Genomic DNA, 10,883 nt, shown 5'->3' on the forward strand with positions numbered 1-10,883 from the left:
CAGCAGGCCAGCCAACTTAGCCAGCAGGCCAGCCAACTTAGCCAGCAGGCCAGCCAACATAGCCAGCAGGCCAGCCACCATAGCCAGCAGGCCAGCCAACTTAGCCAGCAGGCCAGCCAACTTAGCCAGCAGGCCAGCCAACTTAGCCAGCAGGCCAGCCACCATTCGCCATTTTCTTTCTGTATCAAACTTTCATGCTCTAGTTTTTGTTTCTTTCTTCAGATGAAACCCAGAACAAAAAGGACCATAGGGAGGAAGAGGGAAGTATTTTGATGTTATCGTTAAAAATGTAAATCTGGATTAAAGCATAGCCCGGGGAGACTCAGTGTCCTTAAAAGGGGTGTTAAAACACATACAAGCACTTCCCTGGAGTCAAATTTGTTGCTGTTATGGAGATGCAGAGGGGAGGTAGGATCCTCAAATGAACAAATTCCCTGCACAATACTGCAGAATAAGGTGTTGAAAGGCTTTAGGGAATGAATGCATACAGTAGGCTATGTCTAGAAAACAAATAGACCACAGGTGACCGACAGAGATCAACTTCATACTGTCTGAGCCAAGTGAGAGTGCTGCACAGAAGGCACCTCTAGACCTCCATGCATGAAATCATTGACTGGCAGTTAACACCACCATCACCTCAGACAAGCTCTCAGAGTTGAGGTTTTAGATGCAGGAATTTGTCTGCCAATTTAATCCTAAGCATTTTTTCGGTCCAAACAGCGCAAAACATTTCTTGGAAAAGCTTTCACTGTAAAATTAAGACAAAAAACAAAAGTATGTAGAAAAGATGTGTACCTATTAAGCACACCAACATCTAAGTTCACATTTCTAACATGTACTGCTCTAATTCTTGTAATAAAAATCTCTCATTTGAATCTTTATGACTTTTATATGACAAATATTTGATAAAATATGTGAAAAGTTCAAGCAGGGCTTAATGGGTGGTGAATGTACCCTTTCAGTCCATGCATATTCCAAATAAGCCCACTTCTTCAATACTACTAATTAATGAGGGAAATAAGTATTTGACCCCCTCTCAATCAGAAAGATTTCTGGCTCCCAGGTGTCTTTTATACAGGTAACGAGCTGAGATTAGGAGCACACTCTTAAAGGGAGTGCTCCTAACCGCAGCTTGTTACCTGTAAAAAAGACACCTGTCCACAGAAGCAATCAATCAATCAGATTCCAAACTCTCCACCATGGCCAAGTCCAAAGAGCTCTCCAAGGATGTCAGGGACAAGATTGTAGACCTACACAAGGCTGAATGGGCTACAAGACCATCGCCAAGCAGCTTGTTGAGAAGGTGACAACATTTGGTGCGATTATTCGCAAATGGAAGAAACACAAAAGAACTGTCAATATCCCTCGGCCTGGGGCTCCATGCAAGATCTCACCTCGTGGAGTTGCAATGATCATGAGAACGGTGAGGAATCAGCCCAGAACTACTCGGGAGGATCTTGTCAATGATCTCAAGGCAGCTGGGACCATAGTCACCAAGTAAAACAATTGATAACACACTAAGCCGAAGGACTGAAATCCTGCAGCGCCCGCAAGGTCCCCCTGCACAAGAATACATATACATGCCCGTCTGAAGTTTGCCAATGAATATCTGAATGACTCAGAGGACAACTGGGTGAAAGTGTTGTGGTCAGATGAGACCAAAATGGAGCTCTTTGGCATCAACTCAACTCGCCGTGTTTGGAGGAGGAGGAATGCTGCCTATGACCCAAGAACACCATCTCCACCGTCAAACATGGAGGTGGAAACATTATGCTTTGGGGGTGTTTTTCTGCTAAGGGGACAGGACAACTTCACCGCATCAAAGGGACGATGGATGGGGCCATGTACCGTCATATCTTGGGTGAGAACCTCCTCCCCTCAGCCAGGGCATCGAAAATGGGTCGTGGATGGGTATTCCAGCATGACCATGACCCAAAACACACAGCCAAGGCAACAAAGGAGTAGCTCAAGAAGAAGCACATTAAGGTCCTGGAGTGGCCTAGCCAGTCTCCAGACCTTAATCCCATAGAAAATCTGTGGAGGGAGCTGAAGGTTCGAGTTGCCAAACGTCAGTCTCAAAACCTTAATGACTTGGAGAAGATCTGCAAAGAGGAGTGGGACAAAATCCCTCCTGAGATGTGTGCAAACCTGGTGGCCAACTACAAGAAACGTCTGTCCTCTGATTGCCAACAAGGGTTTTGCCACCAAGTACTAAGTCACGTTTTGCAGAGGGGTCAAATACTTATTTCCCTCATTAAAATGCAAATCATTTTATAACATTTTTGACATGCGTTTTTCAGGATTTTTTTGTTGTTATTCTGTCTCTCACTGTTCAAATAAACCTACCATTAGAATTATAGACTGATCCTTTCTTTGTCAGTGGGCAAACGTACAAAATCAGCAGGGGATCAAATACTTTTTTCCCCCACTGTAAATGTTAGCTTTTTTACTTGGCACATAATGCACTTTTACTTTCTTCTCCAACACTTTGTTTTTGCATTATTTAAACCAAATTGAACACGTTTCATTATTTATTTGAGGCTAAATTGATTTTGATGCATTAAGTTAAAAATAAGTGTTCATTCAGTATTGTTGTAATTGTCATTATTACAAATACATTTAAAAAATACAATTTATAAAAAAATGTTAAAATTTAAATAAAAAAAAATATACAAAATATTAAATTCCAGCCGATTAATCGGTAGCGGCTTTTTTTTGGTCCTCCAATAATCGGTATCAGCGTTGAAAAATCATAATCGGTCGACCTCTAGTAATGATCATTTTGAAGCCCACCCAAGACAAATGTAAAATTTACAAAAATGCCATGTATAACAATGCGAGGTTCATTTAACAGTAAAATAAGACAAAATGCATTTAAAAATGTAAACTGTGACTCCCTGAAATATATTATCTTGTAGTAGTTCACCATGTTACGTTGCTACTGTGTGACTGAAATGTCGACACGAAAGCTAGCATGAAAAACTCATGTTTTCAATTGGCAAGAAATAGTAATGAGCCCCCATAAAATATATATGTTACGTGCATATTTGAGCACATGAATCTCAAATCAAACTTTATTTGACACATGCGCCAAATACAAGTGCAGACTTTACCGTGAAATACTTACAAGCCCTTAACCAACAGTGCAGTTCAAGAAGAAGAAAATATTTACCAAGTAGGCTAACTTAAAAAGTAATAATAAAAAGTAACTAAGAATAACGAGGCACCGAGTCAGTGTGCAGGGGTACAGGCTAGTTGAGGTAATCTGTACATGTAGGTGGGGCCGAAGTGACTATGCATAGGTAACAAACAAACGAGTAGCAGCAGTGTACAAGAGTGGGGCTGTCAATGTAAATTGTCCGGTGGCGATTTTTATGAATTATTCAGCAGTCTGTCTATTGGCTTGGGGGTGGAAGCTGTTGAGGAGCCTTTTGGTCCTATACTTGGAGCTCTGGTACCACTTGCCGTGTGGTAGCAGAGAAAAGTATATAACTTGGGTGACTGGAGTCTCTGACAATTTTATGGGCTTTTCCTCTGACACCGCCTATTATATAGGTCCTGGATGGCAGGAAGCTTGGCCCCAGTGATGTACTGGGCCGTTTGCACTACCCTCTGGCCTTACGGTCAGATGCCGATACGTTGCCATACCAGGCGGTGATGCAACCGGTCAGGATACTCTCGATGGTGCAGCTGTAGAACATTTTGAGGATCTGGGGGCCCATTACAAATCTTTTCAGTCTCCTGAGGGGGAAAAGGTTTTGTCGTCCATTCTTCATGACTGTCTTGATATGTTTGGACCATGATAGTTTGTTGGTGACGTGGACACCAAGGAACTTTAAACTCTCGACCCGTTCCACTACAGCCCCATCGACGTTAATGGGGGCCTGTTCGGCCCACCTTTTCCTGTAGTCCACGATCAGCTCCTTTGTCTTGCTCACAATGAGGGAAAAGTTGTTGTCCTGGCACCACACTGCCAGTTCTCTGACCTCCCTATAGCCCGTCTCATTGTTGTCGGTGATCAGGCATACCACGGTGTCGTCAGCAAACTTAATGATGGTGTTGGAGTCATGTTTAACCATGCAGTCGTGGGTGAACAGGGAATACAGGAGGGGTACACACCCCTGAGGGGCCCCGGTGTTAAGGACCAGTGTGGCAGACGTGTTATTGCCTACTCTTACCACCTGGGGGCGGCCCATCAGGAAGTCCAGGATCCAGTTGCAGAGGGAGGTGTTTAGTCCCAGAGTACTTTGCTTAGTGATGAGCTTCGTGGGCACTATGGTGTTGAACGCTGAGCTGTAGTCGATGAACAGCATTCTCACATAGGTGTTCCTTTTGTCCAGGTGAGAAAGGGCGGTGTGGAGTCATCTGTAGGTCTGTTGGTGCAGTATGCGAATTGGAGTGGGTGTCCGGGAGGATGCAGATGTGAGCCATGACCAGCCTTTCAAAGCACTTCATGGGCTACTGACGTGAGTGCCACGGGGCGGTAATAATTTAGGCAGCTTACATTCGCTTCCTTGGGCACAGGGACTACGGTGGTCTGCTTGGAACATGTAGGTATTACAGACTTGGTCAGGGAGAGAATGTCAGTGAAGACACTTGACAGTTGGTCCGTGCATGCTTTGAGTACATGTCCTGGTTATCCGTCTGGCCCAGTGGCTTTGTGAATGTTGACCTGTTTAAAAGGTTTTGTTCACGTCGGCTACCAAGAGCGTTATCACACAGTCATCCAGAACAGCTGGTGCTCTCGTGCATGCTTCAGTGTTGCTTGCCTCGAAGCGAGCATAAAAGGCATTTAGCTCGTCTGGTAGGCTCGCGTCACTGGACAGCTCGCTTCTGGATTTCCCTTTGTAGTCGGTAATAGTTTTCAAACCCTGCCACATCTGACGAGTGTCAGAGCCGGTGTAGTAGGATTCAATCTTAATCCTGCAATGACGCTTTGCTTGTTTGATGGTTAGTGTGAGGGCATAGGGGGATTTATTATAAGCGTCCGGGTTAGTCTCCCACTCCTTGAAAGCGGCAGCTCTAGCCTTTAGCTCGATGCGGGTGTTGCCTGTAAATCCATGGCTTCTGGTTGGGTTATGTACGTACAGTCACTGTGGGGACGACGTCGTCGATGCACTTATTGATGAAGCCGATGACTGAGGTGGGGTATTCCTCAATGGCATTGGATGAATCCCGGAACATATTCCAGTCTGTGCTAGCAAAACAGTCCTTTAGTGTAGCAGCCGTGTCATCTGACCCCTTCCGTATTGAGCGAGTCACTGGTACATCCTACTTTAGTTTTTGCTTGTAAGATGGAATCAGGAGGATAGAATTGTGGTCAGATTTGCCAAATGGAGGGTGGGGGAGAGCTTTTAATGCATCTCTGTGTGAGTAAAGGAGGTCTAGGATTTTTTCCCCCTAGTTGCACATGTGACATGCTGGTAAAAATGTGGTAAAACTGATTTAAGTTTGCCTGCATTAAAATCCCCGGCCACTAGGAGCGCCGCTTCCGGGTGAGCATTTTCTTCTTTGCTTATGGCCTTATAGAGTTGGTTGAGAGCCGTGTTAGTGCCAGCGTCGCTTTGTGGTGGTAAATAGACGGCAACGAATAATACAGATGAGAACTTTTTTGGTAGATAGTGTGGTCTACAGCTTATCATAAGGTACTCTACCTCAAGCGAGCAATACCTAGACTTCTTTAATATTAGACATCGCGCACCAGCTGTATTTGACAAAAAGACACACCCTCACCCCTAGTCTTACCAGAGGTAGCGTCTCTGTTCTGCTGGTGCATGGAAAATCCCGCCAGCTCTATGTTGTCAGTTTCTTTGTTACGTCTCGGAGAAACATAAGATGTTAGTTATTAATGTCCCATTTTCAACATCCTCTTAATTTGACATAAGTGATTTTATACTTTTTCTGAGAAGGTACTAAAAATACCTGGGAAATACTTTTTTCTAGCATTGAAATTGGCCAAGAGTGGGAACTTACACATAACTAGTGATGCACCGATATGACATTTTTGGCCGACACCAATATTGCCAAAAAATAAATAAACAATACCAATATTTACAATTTTAGCGGCCTTTTAAGCATTCTAGTACAGTTAACTAGTTCACACACACACACACACACACACACACACAGAGGTCTAAGGCACTACATCTCAGTGCAAGAGGCGTCACTAGAGTCCCTGGTTCGAATCCAGGCTGAATCACATTCGGCCATGATTGGGAGTCCCATAGGGCAACGCACAATTGGCCCAGCGCCGTCCGGGTTTGGCCAGGGTAGGCAGTAATTGTAAATAACAATTTGTTCTTAACTGACTTGCCTAGTTAAATAAAAGGTTACACACACAGACACACACACACCACTGACCAAAGTTATTTTGTTGGCATTTACGTATGTCCCGATTACCAGTAAAACATAATCAAAACCTATTTCACTTACTTGCTGTGCTGTGTCCTTGTTCATTTGTTCAGTCGTTTCATTCAACCAGGATTTCATCATAAGTCAAGCAGTGAAGTTTCAGTTCTGTCTGTCCGTGGCCCCTCTTCCTCGGAGCGCATTGTCACTGTGTCCGTTTTTATCTTGTCCAGCTGTGTATGTAACACTTCACGTAAACCTTTTTTCTTGTCGGCATCGAAGTAGCGGTCCTTGTACATAGCATCGAGCATGGTGGCGACACTTGGGTCAAACGCTTCGGGTAGCCTTCCACAAGCTTCCCACAATAAGATGGGTGAATTTTGGCCCATTCCTCCTGACAGAGCTGGTGTAACTGAGTCAGGTTTGTAGGCCTCCTTGCTCGCACACGCTTTTTCAGTTCTGCCCACAAATTGTCTATAGGATTGAGGTCAGGGCTTTGTGATGGCCACTCCAATACCTTGACTGTGTTGTCCTTAAGCCATTTTGACAACTTTGGAAGTATGCTTAGGGTCATTGTCCATTTGGAAGACCCATTTGCGACCAAGCTTTAACTTCATGACTGAAGTCTTGAGATGTTGCTACAATATATCCACATCATTTTCTTACCTGATGCCATCTATTTTGTGAAGTGCACCAGTCCCTCCTGCAGCAAAGCACCCCTACAACATGATGTTGCCACCCCCGTGCTTCACGGTTGGGATGGTGTTCTTTGGCTTGCAAGCCTCTCCCTTTTTCCTTCAAACATAACGATGGTCATTATGGCCAAACAGTTCTATTTTTGTTTCATCAGACCAGAGGACATTTCTCAAAAAAGTACGATCTTTGTCCCCATGTGCAGTTGCAAACCGTAGTCTGGCTTTTTTATGGCGGTTTTGGAGCAGTGGCTTCTTCCTTGCTGAGCGGCCTTTCAGGTAATGGCGATATAGGACTTGTTTTAAAGGGATATAGATGCTTTTGTACCCGTTTACTCCAGCATCTTCAAAAGGTCCTTTGCTGTTGTTCTGGGATTGATTTGCACTTTTTGCACCAAAGTACGTTCATCTCTAGGAGACAGAACGCGTCTCCTTCCTGAGCGGTATGACGTTATGTGTGGTCCCATGGTGTTTATACTTGCATACTATTGTTTGTACAGATGAACGTGGTACCTTCAGGCATTTGGAAATTGCTCCCAAGGATAAATTAGACTTGTGGAGGTATACCATTTTTTAGGTCTGGGCTGATTTCTTTTGATGTTCCCATGATGTCAAGCAAAGAGGCACTGAGTTTGAAGGTAGGCCTTGAAATACATCCACACCTACAATTATATCAATTAGCCTATCAGAAGCTTCTAAAGCCATGACATATTTTTCTGGAATTGTCCAAGCTGTTTAAAGGCACAGTCAACTTAGTGTATGTAAACTTCTGACCCACTGGAATTGTGATACAGTGAATTATAAGTGAAATAATCTGTCTGTAAACAATTGTTGGAAAAATGACTAGTGTCATGCACAAAGTAGATGTCCTAACCGACTTGCCAAAACTGTAGTTTGTTAACAAGAAATTTGTGGCTGAAAAATAAGTTAATGACTCCAACATAAGTGTATGTAAACTTCTGACTTCAACTGTAACGGTCAATAACTTAATAATAAAACATCTGATTGGCTCAGTATATGATTAAGCAAAAGAACACAGCATGAGCCATAAAAAATGCATAGAACTGCAGGAAATTTGCTTTAAAACTGCAACAAAAAAAATCAACTCCATTGAATAATGTATAGAATGGCAGAAAATATGCTTAAAATGCAAAAATGTCTCAATATCGCCAAGATGGGGGACTCTAAAATTAGCCGCGTTGATGGGCCGGTGACTTTTATCAATATATTTGACTGTATTTACACCCCAAAAAATAAATGCTAATTAGCTTCTAATGTGGCTATCATAAAGAACTACAAATGCCATGATCTGGACAAGACTGCCAAATCTCTGGATTAAACTAATGTTAGCTAAATGTAGTAATGAATAAATTGGCTACATTTCTTTAAAAGGACAATTCTGAGAACTGTCTTGTGCAAGTTTTAAATTGACACAATACCTGTTAGCAAAGGTGTCAGCTAGAGATGACGTGCAGGAGCTTGCAGGGATTTGTAGTTTTGCATGATGTCTACTTTGATGCTAATTAATATTTTCGAATCTGAGAGTAAATAGATCTGGATATATTGATAAAAGTCCCCCTGTCCAAGAGAGGTTTAGATGGTTATCAAAACATCACGCCAGGATAAGCCTACACAAAAAACAGTCCTTATTTTAAGTGTTTCTAAAATCCACTATGGGAAATATTAATGGTGGAAAAACAATTGGAACCATTTCCCTGCTTGACGGCAAGGTTTTATAACACCTCCACTATAGCAGAGAAAGCAAAAACCAATCAGTGAATAAGAGGAACCAACACAGTGCTTGTACTGGTGAACATTCTTGCATTAAGATGTAGAGATTATGTAAGACTACTCATAGGGTTAGTCAGCCTTGTGCAAGCTGATAATCATCAACTGTGACTCCGGAGCAAGGATACTGAGAGAAACGTTCCCACCCAACCAGCCACCCCACACTGACCACAACAGTGTCTAAAACAACAGGCAGGGCCTTCAGTGTGTGTGTGTGTGTGTCATTGTTCTATCCATGTACTATGCAGCATCCACAATTTATAGATGGCAGCTTCCCTTGGGCTCCAGTCTAAGGGATTTGCATGGTTACTTTGCCCTGGGCCATCTTCACACTCAGGCCAGGACATAATCAGCTTCAAAACAACCCTTCACTTATTTTTGCGAGTTCAGTAAACATGTGTGGACCCATGGATATTTTTGGTAATTCAATGCAGCTCGAGAAGCAAGAAATGAAGGGTGGGTATTGATGGTGTGGGGTAGGTACAGTGTGTGTGTGTATAGTATTACTTCAGCTGTACTATTCATCCAAAAATGAAGAAAAAAACTACACAAAACATCTGCCAGCTCTGAGACTCCACGATAGTGGCAAGTTCCTCAGTTCCACACAGCCTAGTAGAATTCACATTCACAGCCACCTGACTTTCAAACCCCCAGCTGCCAGCCAAAATACACTGGGTTCAGTATCCCTAGTCACCACAGCGTCTACATACTCCTGATCAACACACACACACTTTCAGAGGGCACAAGAGTCCTCCTACAGAACATCCATCCTGAATTTCAATGACAACCATCAACGCTAGGCAAGCAGTCACAGAAAAAAACAGTAGCTCAGAGGGTGAGGAGAACATATATCTAGCTACTGTAGACACATAGATACTTGGCCAACTGAACTGTTTTCATTAAGGTCCCCTTCTCGGTTATCTAATTAACTATTCATATGCTATAAATGGAGGAATCGGTAGTACCTGTTAAGTGTCCTCAAACCTAGCTAGCCGCAGTTTTAGTGCGTGGTTTGTGTTTATAACAGATAAATTACTGTAGCTAGCTAGCATAAACTAACTGAATACTCCTAACAACCTAATCTCAGGATAAATCAATAACAAGTGTACTGTAGCTAGCTAGCCACATGCTGTACGCAACATGTTATAATTTCTCAGATTAAATGTATTTCTGTTAATTGAACAGAAAGAGATTGCTTTAACTAGATGCAATGATATCGGCAATAGTCTGTTCGGCATCTAACTAGCTAACGCTAGCTGGTAGTCAACATTAGCTGCCACTGACAGACAATCCCAGCCAGTCAATCTTACCGTTCTATTGAACATCCGTTGCCCCCAAGTAAAGTGTTAGTCCGACTTCAATCTGATTCAAAACTGAAATGTTGTATACCTCAAAGACCAAGTTATTAACTGTTTATAAACTTAGCTCAGCTAACTATTTAATATCTTGCGCTTTTCTTCCTTACTGACTGGAGATACCCAAACCAATGCAGTTTAGCTAGCTAACCTTAACCTAACTGTCACGCCGCGAATTTGATTGCTTATCGCTGCATCGTCGGTGACTACATACCAAAGTACGTCAAGAGATTGCGAAACAAAAATGACATATATTCGCCTGTGTTACATGATCTTTCAAGTTAGCTAAATACACGAGCTACTTTTCATTTCATGTAACTAACCAGCTAGGTCTAACGTCTTTAGAGACACATTTAGTCGGACTAACGCTGTGCGAAAATGGCGTTACCTTCCTCGCGACCCAGCTCCCTTCCTTGATCATGATGTCATCATATTTAGATTAAAGGGGCAATCAGGAGTAGAAACAATCACAAAGCGTATCCACTGTTCTTGTAAAAAAGATGAGTGATGGGGCTGGAGAAATGTACCACTCTCAAATTCATAAACAAAGCTATGGATGCAAAGACCGACAATCCATGATTTCAAAATTATAATTTTAACCATGTTTTGAGGTTTTATAGTGTTCGTTTACTTTGTTTATAAAACTTGTAGTAAACAAAACTTATATTTTGGGTTCTGACTAGGTAGGACAGTTGAAATA

At 42.7% G+C, this 10,883-nt stretch overlaps 1 protein-coding gene across 10 annotated transcripts in view; it reads right to left on the reverse strand.

Annotated features, from left to right (window-relative positions):
• LOC106610960 (kinesin light chain 1) overlaps positions 1-10,611 on the reverse strand; it is a 52,783-nt gene extending 42,172 nt beyond the window's left edge. For 9 of the 10 annotated variants that reach the window (XR_006770975.2, XM_045723514.2, XM_014210694.3 and 6 more), the window contains exon 1: positions 10,139-10,565. The gene's annotated coding sequence lies outside the window, so the exon portion shown is untranslated. The other variant, XM_014210690.3, reaches the window with a different exon arrangement.
• Between the last annotated feature and the right edge of the window lie 272 nt (positions 10,612-10,883).

The sequence above is a fragment of the Salmo salar genome, chromosome 09 (assembly GCF_965601325.2).
Source record: "Salmo salar chromosome 09, fSalSal1, whole genome shotgun sequence".
NCBI lineage: Eukaryota > Metazoa > Chordata > Actinopteri > Salmoniformes > Salmonidae > Salmo > Salmo salar.